Genomic DNA, 12,070 nt, shown 5'->3' with positions numbered 1-12,070 from the left:
TAAATACGTATTGCTATAATTTCATCTGATCATGCTACATGTTATATATGATTCCAACTAGCTAACATTCTGGAAATTATACAACTATAGAGACAGTAAAAAGTTCGGTGGTTGGTAGAGGTTCACGGGAAAGGAGAGAAGAATAAAAACATGGAGCACAGATGATTTTTAGAGCATTAGAAACTATACTGTACGGCACTGTAATGTTGAATACATGTCAAAACCCATAGAATTTACAACACACAAAGAGTGAACCCTGATTTCAAATATGAGCTTTAGTTAATAACAATGTATCAATATTAGCTCCTTAACTGTAACATGTGTAACACTAATTCAGCATGTTAATTACAGGAGTGGACTGGGATGGGAATGGTGGAGGTGAGGAGGATATGAGGACTTTATACTTTCTGCTCAATGCTCTCATAAACCTAAAACTGCTCAAGTAATAGTTTATTAACTTGAAAAAGAAAAAAACATGGATTAGTTAAGCTTCTTAGGTTCAAGTAAGTTAAGCCAAGTTTAGCTAATTTAACAGAAATAAAATAGGGATTTCAGAGAAATAAGAGTTCAGTAAAAATAGGTTTTGAGGTAGCTTAAAACGATACTAGAAATTATAATGCAGAATTATTGCAGCATCCACAGGTACAAATACTGTTCTTCCTGCTGCCAGCATAGTTGCTATCGGACATTGAATGCTGTAACACACATCCATCCCAGTGCTATCCCTGGAAACTTGAACTTGTAGCCACAGCTGCTAGCCACAAATAGGTGTTTCTGCTGTGCCTTCTTTTTTGTGTCCTGACTGAAACTTCATGGCCTGCTCAGGCAATGAACTGAGTCTTGGTCTAATGTCTGTACCCTAATCTTTAAGGAGACTCTGCCTTCAACTAAGATGAAGAAATCTCCACACATAGCAAGGAGGTTCAGATTTTGAGCAGCCAAAAAGAATATTAACTTCATTGCAATAACATAATACATTAATAGAATAAGTAATATAAAGATATTGTCAACATAGTACTTTTATCCATTGTAAAAGTTTAGTAGTTGATGAACTAGCAAGAAACAGTCATGTTTTTGAAAACTCAGACATCCAATCAGGATTTACTATACATGTATTATTTTTTAGATGACACGTTATGGCCTGATTGGTGCTTATGAGGTTATACTTCCATTCTTTATTTATTTTTCTATTACCAATCTGGACAATTTCCTGTTTTACTCTCTATTTTTACAAGCAAGTTACTTCAAAGAACATTCTACCTATAGCTAGGCTCATCCATGGCATTCAGTTTTCTGTTCCTACAACTTCACTGCAATCACTATTATGTTACCAAAGCCCTCTAAAACTTTTCCATTTTAAATTTCATTCCAGCTTCTAATAAAATTACAACTACTTACTCTGTTGAGGACTTTAGCCTTGAAGCACCGTCTTCTCTTGCATGAAATCATTGCCTCTCTATTTCTACCTATTACTTTGACTGTTTCTTAGCAATTTATTCAAGAACTCCTAAAATCTAGATGATCATGAGCATCTTTTCTCTATATACTCTCCCCTGGATGAACTATTTGCAAACTCACCCGAAAATTTCACAAGCATTTCCTGCTTCCCAAACTTATGAACTTTACTCAAATTAGCCTTAGCACAGCTTGTATGCACATGACTTTCATTACTTGATTTCAATTTATTTATTTGTTCTTACTGTTAGACAATAAACTCTTATGTTACAGACTCCATATCTTATCATTTCAGTAGCTACCTATGAAAAATAGCAGAAAGTAAATAAAAAAGAAATAATCATATTCTCAGATGTTTTAAAGCAAATATTTACAATTCTCCAAATATATATTTAAAGCTATATGTTAAGTACCATCTTGAAAAAGTTGTAGATAAAAAAGTATAAAAATTATTGCTAAAAATTAATTTGAGCAGATAAAGCATTTCCATGGGAAAAAGGGTTGAATTTCAATATAGTACTTATAGTTTATTTGACTAATTAGTAGTTCAGGTAATAAATTCTGTAAGAGTTCAGGGAAGAGAAACATCACTGTGGATTACTCCAGTTAAGTGAAATTTCCATGGAGAGTTCGACTTTAATGAGAGGAGGGAAAAGGCAAGGACATTCCAGGTGGCAGGAATGAAGTAAACAATGGAACAGAGGCTGGGATTTGCAGCACATTTTATGGGTAAAATTAAATCAATTTTCTAAAGTAAAGAATTCACTTAGGGAGGTAGTGAGTGATAAATCTGGAGACATACAGACTGGCTTATCAGAGATTTGAAGGCCAGGGCTTTAGTGGAGTTGTATGATTTAGGAGGAGGAAAGTTATGACAGTTGATTCAGGAGATGGAGGTGCAAAGCAGTTTTTCAGAACATTTGATCTGGCTTTGAGGTACTCGACAATTTGCCTTCTCTATACCTGGAGAGACAGTTGAAAGTTAATGGTGATAATATTTATGTGAATAAATGAGGACCAAGACTAGAGTTTTGCTACATTCTTTAGTCTTCTAGTGAATTTAATTCATCTTGATGTCAAAGTGACTACGCCTCCAAATAAAATATAAGAAATTCTTTTGAAATATGTATAGTTTCCATAATTGTTTTCAATTTTATTTCCAAAAGGTACCTGAAATAGATTATATTAAAATCATATGGATTCTGTAATTGTTTGAGATAAATAATATGTGTACTTCCTTTTCATTCATTAAACATTTGAACTATTACATGGTAGAAGAGAAAAAAATGAATGGAATAATTTCTGCTTTCACAATGCTTACAATCTATTATGGAGACAATTGAATTTATCAATAAGATATCAAAAATAATGACTGGTAGATACCATAGTTGTTTATAAAAAATAAAGTCTCATGGGAGCACAGCTCTGGCAGGAATAATTAGAGCGAATGTCACTGAAAGGGTTGTACATAGGCTCTGTTTTGAAGTAAGTGTGGAATTTTGAGCCACAGAGATGGATGAGTAAGGGTACAAGGGTGAAAATGTCAAATACGTAGAGACACAGAAAAACATCTGTAGGGCACATTCAGGCATTGGCAGGAAGTCCACTGTGGTCTTAACAAAAGATGAAAGCAAGAGTATCCTGAGAAATAAAGAAGGTGAGATTGACTATTGCCATGTCACTGGCGTGTGTGTGTGTGTGTGTGTGTGTGTGTGTGTGTGTGTGTGCGTGCTTGTGGAGCAGAGCTTTAAATATCACTCTATTAATTTTTTTATGTTATTTTGGATGGAATAGGAAGCCATTTGTGAGGTAGAAGAAGGAAAAAACCAGAGCCTAAGAGTGATGTGCTGGCATAGGATAGAGTTTGGACTCTGAAATCATTGGCGATTTGTGAGCAGAAAAATGACATAGTTTATTAAACATCTTTGTCAGTAAAATGTAAGGGAAATAGCTCTGTCAGTAAAATGTAACAGAGTTTGGAAATTAGGTGTTGTAAAAAAACACAAGGAGACCATTTAAAGGATTTCTGCAAGAGTTCAAGTAAGATGCAAAGGTGCCCTGAAACTCTGCTTCCCTCCAAACACAAGGTAAGGATGTGTAGGGAAAAATAAACTGGATTCCAAAAAGTAAAATCTGGTCATGCAATCCACAAGTAAATACTGTAGTATCTATTTAGAAAACTAAAATTTATAACAATATTTTTTTCAGGCACAGGATGAAAACTAATTATATACACAACAAACATATAAAGACGGAGAGTTTTTTTTAATTTTGCCAAAAACAAACCTGCTAGAAACAATTGTAACAAAACATTTCTACTTAAGAGCTATATTCACTAACAAATCAGTATAAAATTTTAAATATTTATAAAACGTAACCTTATATATATTGTATATTTCAAAGCTCTTAGAAGATTAAGTATTACTGTAGTCAGACACATACAAGGGCTACATATTCCTTATAAAGATATATTCCTCTTGTGTAAATATAATCTCTTATTGGTGATGCCTAGTTTTCAGTTCAACTGGAGAATATAAGAAGTATATTTTGCCTTATCATGTACATAAACTAATTTTGAATTCTGCTGAAATTCAGAAGGCTAAAATAATCAATTTAGAACCAGAAGTTTGTATATTAAAAGTGGAGATAACTTTATAGGTAATACATTCTACTGAAGTGGGAATGGGCTATACAGGCCTGGGTTGTAATGGACCGTAATGGTCTGTTACCGTTACTGATGACAAGACTGTAGCTGTCAAACAACATTTCCTTGTCACCTAACTGATGGTAGAACTAGAACTAGATCCTAGGACTTAACTCCCACTCTAGGTTTCCTTTCACCACACCACTGAGCTTTCTTATGTTTTAGAGTGCCATGATATCAACTCTATTTTACATACTATAACTTTGTTTTAATTTCCAGAATTATTAAATCTTAAAACAATGATTTTTTCCTCAGTTTTCCTCATTAAAAACAGTGTGATGACATTGCATGTTTTATAACAGAGTATTTTTATCGTTAATATGATGACACTTTAATTGGAAAACTTTATTATGTCAGCACTTAAATGAGCCAAGAGTTTAAAAGCATACATAAAAAGCATGGCTTTATCTTAATTTACCTATTATAAAATCAAATTGTGAAATTGTTCTCTATAATCTTGATATCACTATAATCTCTATAATCCTGCTTCATTTGGTCAGTTATCTAGCTTTAACTACCTTGTAAGGTATTCTAGAGATATTTCATCCTTTGTAGTATTTGTTTTTCTTATAAATAAAGGAGACTCTTATTTTTTATTTATTGTTTGAAAAATGATTTACAAACATGTACTTATGCCTTTTCTATATTTAGAATATTTAGTGCGTAAAAATTAACTCCCATAGTCTTTAGCTTTAATCAAGGAATCTTCAATAATATTTTACATAATTCTTCCCTTTTGTGGAATATATACAGGAATTTATAAACCTAAACTTTTCCAGGAATACTACTACAAGGACAATCATCACTTTTTTATTTGAATTTAGTTCTTTATTTTTTAAAATGTACATTGTCTGAATAACATTTAGTTACTAAATGCCAACTAAATTTCCACAGAAATATCTGTACAATTTTGATTAAAAAGATAACTAACTTATCTTTAGCTATAAGTCAGATAACTGACTTATAGCTACTTCAACCTCCTCTCTGAGTTCCAAAGACTGTAAATACCTTATAAGTTCAAAGTTTCTAAAGGAAAATGATCATGTTAGAATCTCAAAAGTTGCATGGAAACTACTATTATTCTTATCCTGCGTAGCTGGTGTTTAAAATTGTTTCTGGTTTTCAATACCTTTATAATGGATTTCAGTGTTCATAAGTCATTCTGCGTACTTTCTGTTTTGTGAACTATAACACTGCATTATCTCAGGGCTGACTTGGATCAAATAATTGAGTTCTTTCAGGAAGCTCATCTGTGTTAATTCTGTGCTTTTTTTTTAGGGGGAGATAAACTGAAGCAGATGATTCCTTATCTGAATTCATTATTGGGCTTATTCTATTTCATCTGTCTTTTCTTTTTTTTTACTAGGAGATTGTTTTCTGTTTCTTTTTTTTTGGCGGTACACGGGCCTCTCACTGTTGTGGCCTCTCGCGTTGCGGAGCACAGTCTCCGGACGCGCAGGCTCAGCGGCCATGGCTCACGGGCCCAGCCGCTCCGCGGCATGTGGGATCTTCCCGGACCGGGGAACGAACCCGTGTCCCCTGCATCGGCAGGCGGACTCTCAACCACTGTGCCACCAGGGAAGCCCTAGGAGATTGTTTTTAAATAAAGCTTTTGTATTGGTTGCTGTAGTTGCTCTCCCCCCACCACCCCGCATTCCCCACAGAATTTTCTATAGAAGAGAAAAATCACTGGATTTCAATTATTGGAATTCCAGGTTATTTATATCTCAAAAGTCACACCTAATATCATGAGAAATAAACTGACTGTCTCAGATGAACTAGTAATAAACAACATCTCAGGAGCCTTATTTATTATTCTTATACTATGGCAGAGAAAACTCTCCTTCACAGTCTTAGAGTAAAATAATGCAGGAGAGCAAGGACATTCACATCACTAGGGTGAGGACCTGGGTGGGACAGGGGTAATTTCTGGAAAAGGAAATGTGCCAGCTTCACTTGCTGATATGTTGTTTTTGGGCTAGAGGCTAGGATCCAGCTCACCTGAGCCAGAATCAATAAGGTGGGACAAGTAAGTAAGAAAAGGACAACACACTTTTGGATTCTAAGACTTGTTCTGGTGGCTTGGGCTAGATATATGAAATGGAATCTGCATATAACCTCCTAATAGGGTAAGATAAGAATAAGGTCTATACTCCAGCTTCTCATCCTGAAAATTGAGTTGAAATCATTCCCAATCCCTTTCCTGTAATCGTGATGTCATATTTCGTTGTCTGACTGGAGATCTGCTGGTAGAATCACATACCCAGGGGAAGAAGACAATGAACATAGATTATGTCAATTATGTTCTTGGAACTGTGCTTACATATACACACATGTATACACAGTTGACTCGAACAATGTAGGGTAAGGGACACTGACCCACCACACAGTCGAAAAACCACATATAACCTAGGTAGTCCACTGGATATACATATCCACAGTTCCACATCTGTGGATTCAACTGATCATGAATCACGTAGTACTGTACTATTTATTGAAAAAAACCCATGTGTTAGTGGATCGGGGCAGCTCAAATCCATATGCTTCAAGGGACAACTGTGTATATACATGCATGTATATACATGCATGTATATACACAGCCCTGCATATGTAATACCTACTTTTTCTTTTTAATGGTGAAAGCAAAGCCTTATAAGGGTGAATTCTTTAACCAAGGGTAAAAAGATATTAAGAATTTGGAGAGCTCAGAGTCGATCCCAATCTGTGGGATTTCAATCTAGTTTTCTTTTCTTTCTACTGCCACTAAAAATGAAAATTATCTGACTATAGTAAGGTATAATAATTAAGAATGTCTTATCTGTTTCCTAGATCAGAAGGTATATTAGTTTGCTAGGCTGCTGTAACAAAATACCACAGACTGTGTGGTTTAAACAACAGAAATTGCTTTTCTCACAGTTCTGGATGCTGCAAGTCCAAGATCAATGGTCAGCAGGTGGGTTGTGTTTCATTCTATGATCTTTCTCCCTGGCTTGAACACAGGTCCCTTTTTCACTGTGTTCTAACATGGTCTTTCCTCAGTATGTGAGCATCCCTGGTTCCTCTTGATGTGTATAAATTTACTCTTATAAGGACACTAGTCAGATTAGATTGGGGCCCACCCTAACAGCCACAATTTAACTTTCTTTTTCTTTTTAATTTATTTATTTGTATACAGCAGGTTCTTATCAGTTATCTATTTTATACATATTACTGTATATATGTCAATCACAATCTCCCAGTTCATCCCACCACCACCACCTCAAACCCACATTCTCCCCCTTGGTGTCCATACTTTTGTTCTCTACATCTATGTCTCTATTTCTGGCTTGCAAACAGGTTTACTGTACCATTTTTCTAGATTTCACATATATGCATTAATATATGATATTTGTTTTTCTGAGTTACTTCACTCTGTATGACAGTTTCTAGATCCATCCACGTCTCAACAAATGACCCAATTTCATTCCTTTTCATGGCTGAGTAATATTCCATTGTATATATGTAAAACATCTTCTTTATCCATTCATCTGTCAGGGGACACTTAGGTTGCTTCCAAGTCCTGCTATTGTAAACAGTGCTGCAATGAACATTGTGGTACATGACTCTTTTTGAATTATGGTTTTCTCAGGGTATATGTCCAGTGGGATTGCTGGGTCATATAGTAGTTCTATTTTTAGTTTTTTAAGGAACTTCCATACTGTTCTCCATAGTGGCTGTATCAGTTTACATTCCCACCAACAGTGCAAGAGGGTTCCTTTTTCTCCACACTCTCTCCAGCATTTGTTGTTTGTAGATTTTCTGATGATGCCCATTCTAACTGGTATGAGGTGATACGCCATTGTAGTTTTGATTTGCATTTCTCTTACAATTAGTAATGTCGAGCACCTTTTCATGTACCTCTTGGCCATCTGTATGTCTTCCTTGGAAGGATATCTATTTAGGTCTTCTGCCCATCTTTATCATTGGGTTTTTGTTGTTTTAATATTGAGCTGCATGAGCTGTTTAAATATTTTGGAGATTAATCCTTTGTCTGTTGATTCATTTGCAAATATTTTCTCCCATTCTGAGTACTGTCTTTTCATCTTGTTTATAATTTCCTTTGCTGTGCAAAAGTGTTTAAGTTTCATTAGGTCCCATTTGTTTAATTTTGTTTTTATTTCCATTACTCTGGGAAGTGGGTCAAAAAAGATGTTGCTGTGATTTATGTCAAAGTGTGTTCTTCCTATGTTTTCCTCTAAGAGTTTTATAGTGTCTGGTCTTACATTTAGGTCTTTTTGTTTTGTTTTGTTTGTTTGTTTTTTTTAATATGGAAAGACCATCCCAATTTATTCTTCACCAAGCTTCAGTTCAAGAATTACATAAAGCATGTCCAGTTGAATATTTACTAAGTGCCTTCTCAAGTATTCTATTTTAAATACAACTTATGAAGTTAATAAAAGTTATTAATTTAAAAAATCTTTTGTATGATCTATTAAACAGTTACATCAAATCTCCAGTGGTTTCAGAATATCTGATATAAATTTCATGTAATATTAGTTTTAGCAAAAGAAGGAAAAATAGGTCATGTTGACTTCAATCTATTATTGTAAATAATCATATTGGATGAAGAATACATATATGATATTGAAGACACAGGAAAGAATTATGTTATGCAGCTAAGAAAATATCACCTATGATCACATTTAAATCAAAAGGTATCTGTACTCTTAAGGGTTTTTTTAATGTATCTTGAAATCTTTGTGCAAAACGGAAAGCAATCCGTGTATTTCCTTAATGAAGATGTTTACAGAGATAACAAAGAGGTTTCTTCTGAAATGCAAACTATCTGCTTTCCAATGTTACCTCCTGTCATCATGGACTGGAATGCAGCTCCCATGTTTTCCAATCCATTTATCATAGTCTCTTTGATCTTTAGCTTTCCTTCTTTAAACCACTGACTCAGCTGGAGAATACCAGACGCAAATTTGTCCTTAAAAGTTAACACCAGAAATCTTTCTCTTGTGATGTTTCTTTCTTTCCGGATTGCTTCTACAGCAGAGGGTAGTGGAGGAGGATAAGGCACATCTTTGTTGTACTGAGAAATTTGACCACATAGGATGATGTGGCTGTTCTGATTCATCTGACTTATCACTGTATCACTGATGTCACCTCCAACATTGTCAAAGTAAACATCCACTCCAGAGGGGCATAATTCACGGAGTTGTTCTGCCACACTCCCCTCTTTATAATTAATTGCAGCATCAAAGCCCAGTTCTGAGGTCAAAAGGAGGCACTTCTCAGGTGTTCCACAAATTCCCACAACTCTGGAACAGCCCATCAAATGGCCAATCTGCCCAGCTAAGGATCCACAAGTACCAGCAGCTCCACTAACAGCCATTGTCTGATTAGATTCAGCAGTTATATGACCTTTTTCCTGTATCCCAATCAAGGAAGTCAAACCAGGCATCCCTATAGCTCCAAGAAAGTATGAAAGGTGTCCATCCACAAGCTGTGGGTCTACCTTTTCAAGGGTATTTCCATCTAGAATAACCTTGGTTTGCCAGGGCCAATAGAAAGAAGTCATAAAATCGCCTTTAGTAAAATTTGTGTGTTTGCTTTCTTCTATAATCCCAATACCTCCACCATCAACCACCTGAGACAGCTGCCAAGGTGATATATAGTCACTGCCAGTGTCTTCATTCATTCTACAACGCATGTAAGGATCCACAGAAAGGTAAAGAGTTCTGACTTGTACTTGTCCTTCATTGATATTATCTGGCAAGTTTACTTCTTCTACTCGGAAATTTTCTGCCACTGGATTACCATTTTTTCCAGGTCGGGAATTCAATACCACTCTTTGTACAATCATCACCTTGTTTGCACAGTTGTCTCACAAGACTTCTGTATAAAATAACTCCTGAAGGGCCCGACGCAGCCTCGGGTTCCCCAGCCCTAACAGGCCCGGCCGGCGGAGCCCCGCGCTTCACTCACCACCAAGGAGCTCGGGAGGAAATCTCCTACATTTAGGACTTTAATCCATTTTGAGTTTATTTTTGTATATAGTGTTAGGGCATGTTCTAATTTCATTCTTTTACATGTAGCTGTCTAGTTTTCCCAGCACCACTTATTGAAAAGACTGTCTTTTCTCCATTGTATATCCTTGCATCCTTTGTCATAGATTAGTTGACCATAGGTGCGTGGGTTTATTGCTGGGCTTTCTGTCCTGTTCCATTGATCTATATAACTGTTTCTGTGCCAGTACCATATTGTCTTGATTACTGTAGCTTTGTAGTATAGTCCGAAGTCAGGGAGCCTGATTCCTCCAGTTCTGTTTTTTTCTCTCAAGATTGCTTTGGCTATTCTGGGTCTTTTGTGTCTTCATACAAGTTTTAAGATTTTTTGTTCTAGTTCTTTAAAAAAGCCATTGGTAATTTGACAGTGATTCATTGAATCTGTAGATTGCTTTGGGTAGTATAGTCATTTTCACAATATTGATTCTTCCAATCCAAGAACATGGTATATCTCTCCATCTGTTTGTGTCATCTTTGATTTCTTTCATCAGTGTATTATAGTTTTCTGAGTACAGGTCTTTTACCTCCTTAGGTTTATTCCTAGGTATTTTATTCTTTTTGTTGCAATGGTTAGTGGGATTGTTTCATTAACTTCTCTTTTCATTTTTCATTGTTAGTGTATAGGAATGCAAGAGATTTCTGTGCACTAATTTTGTATCCTGCAACTTTATCAGATTCATTGATTAGCTCTAGTAGTTTTCTGGTGGCATCTTTAGGATTCTCTATGTATAGTATCATGTCATCTGCAAACAGTAATAGTTTAACTTCTTCTATTCCAATTTGTATTCCTTTTTATTTCTTTTTCTTCTAAGATTGCTGTGGCTAGGACTTCCAAAACTAAGTTGAATAATAGTGGCAAGAGTGGACATCGTGTCTTCTTCCTGATCTTAGAGGAAATGCTTTCAGTTTTTCACCAATGAGAATGATGTTTGCTGTGGGTTTGTTGTATATGGCCTTTATTATGTTGAGGTGGGCTCCCTCTATGCCCACTATCAGGAGTGTTTTTTATCATAAATGGCTGTTAAATTTTTTCAAAAGCTTTTTCTGCATCTAATGAGATGATCATATGTTTTTTTTCTCCTTCAATTTGTTAATATGGTGTATCACATGGATTGATATGCATATATTGAAGAATCCTTGCATCCCTGAGATAAATCCCACTTGATCATCGTGTATGATCCTTTTAAAGTGTTGTTGGGTTCTGTTTGCTAGTATTTTGTTGAGGATTTTTGAATCTATGTTCATCAGTGATATTGTTCTGTAATTTTCTTTTTTTGTAGGATCTTTGTCTAGTTTTGATATCAGGGTGATGGTGGCCTTGTGGAATGAGTTTGGGAGTGTTCTTTCCCCTGCAATTTTTTGGAAGAGTTTAAGAAGGATGGGTGTTAGCTCCTCTCTAAATGTTTCATAGGATTCACTTGTGAAGCTATCTGGTCCTGGACTTCTGTTGGAAGATTTTTAATCACAGTTTCAATTTCATTTCTTGTGATTGGTCTGTTCATATTTTCTATTTCTTCCTGGTTCAGTCTTGGAAGGTTATAACTTTCTAAGAACTTCTCCATTTCTTCCAAATTGTCCATTTATTTGCATAGTGTTGCTTGTAGTAGTCTCTTAGGATGCTTTGTATTTCTGCAGTGTCTGTTGTAACTTCCCCTATTTCATTTCTAATTTTATTTTTTTGAGTCCTCTCCCACTTTCTCCTGAGGATTCTGGCTAAAGTTTTATCAGTCTTGTTTATCTTCTCAAAGAACCAGCTTTTAGTTTTATTGATCTTTGCTATTGTTTTGTTTCTATTTCATTTATTTCTGCTCTGATCTTTATGATTTCTTTCCTTCTACTAACTTTGGGTTTTGTTTGTTCT

General features: G+C 35.4%; 1 pseudogene; it reads right to left on the bottom strand.

The window, feature by feature from the left end:
* Window positions 1–8,853: 8,853 nt before the first annotated feature.
* Window positions 8,854–10,117, bottom strand: LOC112413735 (prostaglandin reductase 2 pseudogene; annotated as a pseudogene).
* Window positions 10,118–12,070: the final 1,953 nt, after the last annotated feature.

This window comes from Neophocaena asiaeorientalis, unplaced genomic scaffold (genome assembly GCF_003031525.2).
Source record: "Neophocaena asiaeorientalis asiaeorientalis breed wild unplaced genomic scaffold, Neophocaena_asiaeorientalis_V1.1 scaffold175, whole genome shotgun sequence".
Classification (NCBI taxonomy): Eukaryota; Metazoa; Chordata; class Mammalia; order Artiodactyla; family Phocoenidae; genus Neophocaena; species Neophocaena asiaeorientalis.
This window is presented reverse-complemented; position numbering and strand designations above follow the sequence as displayed.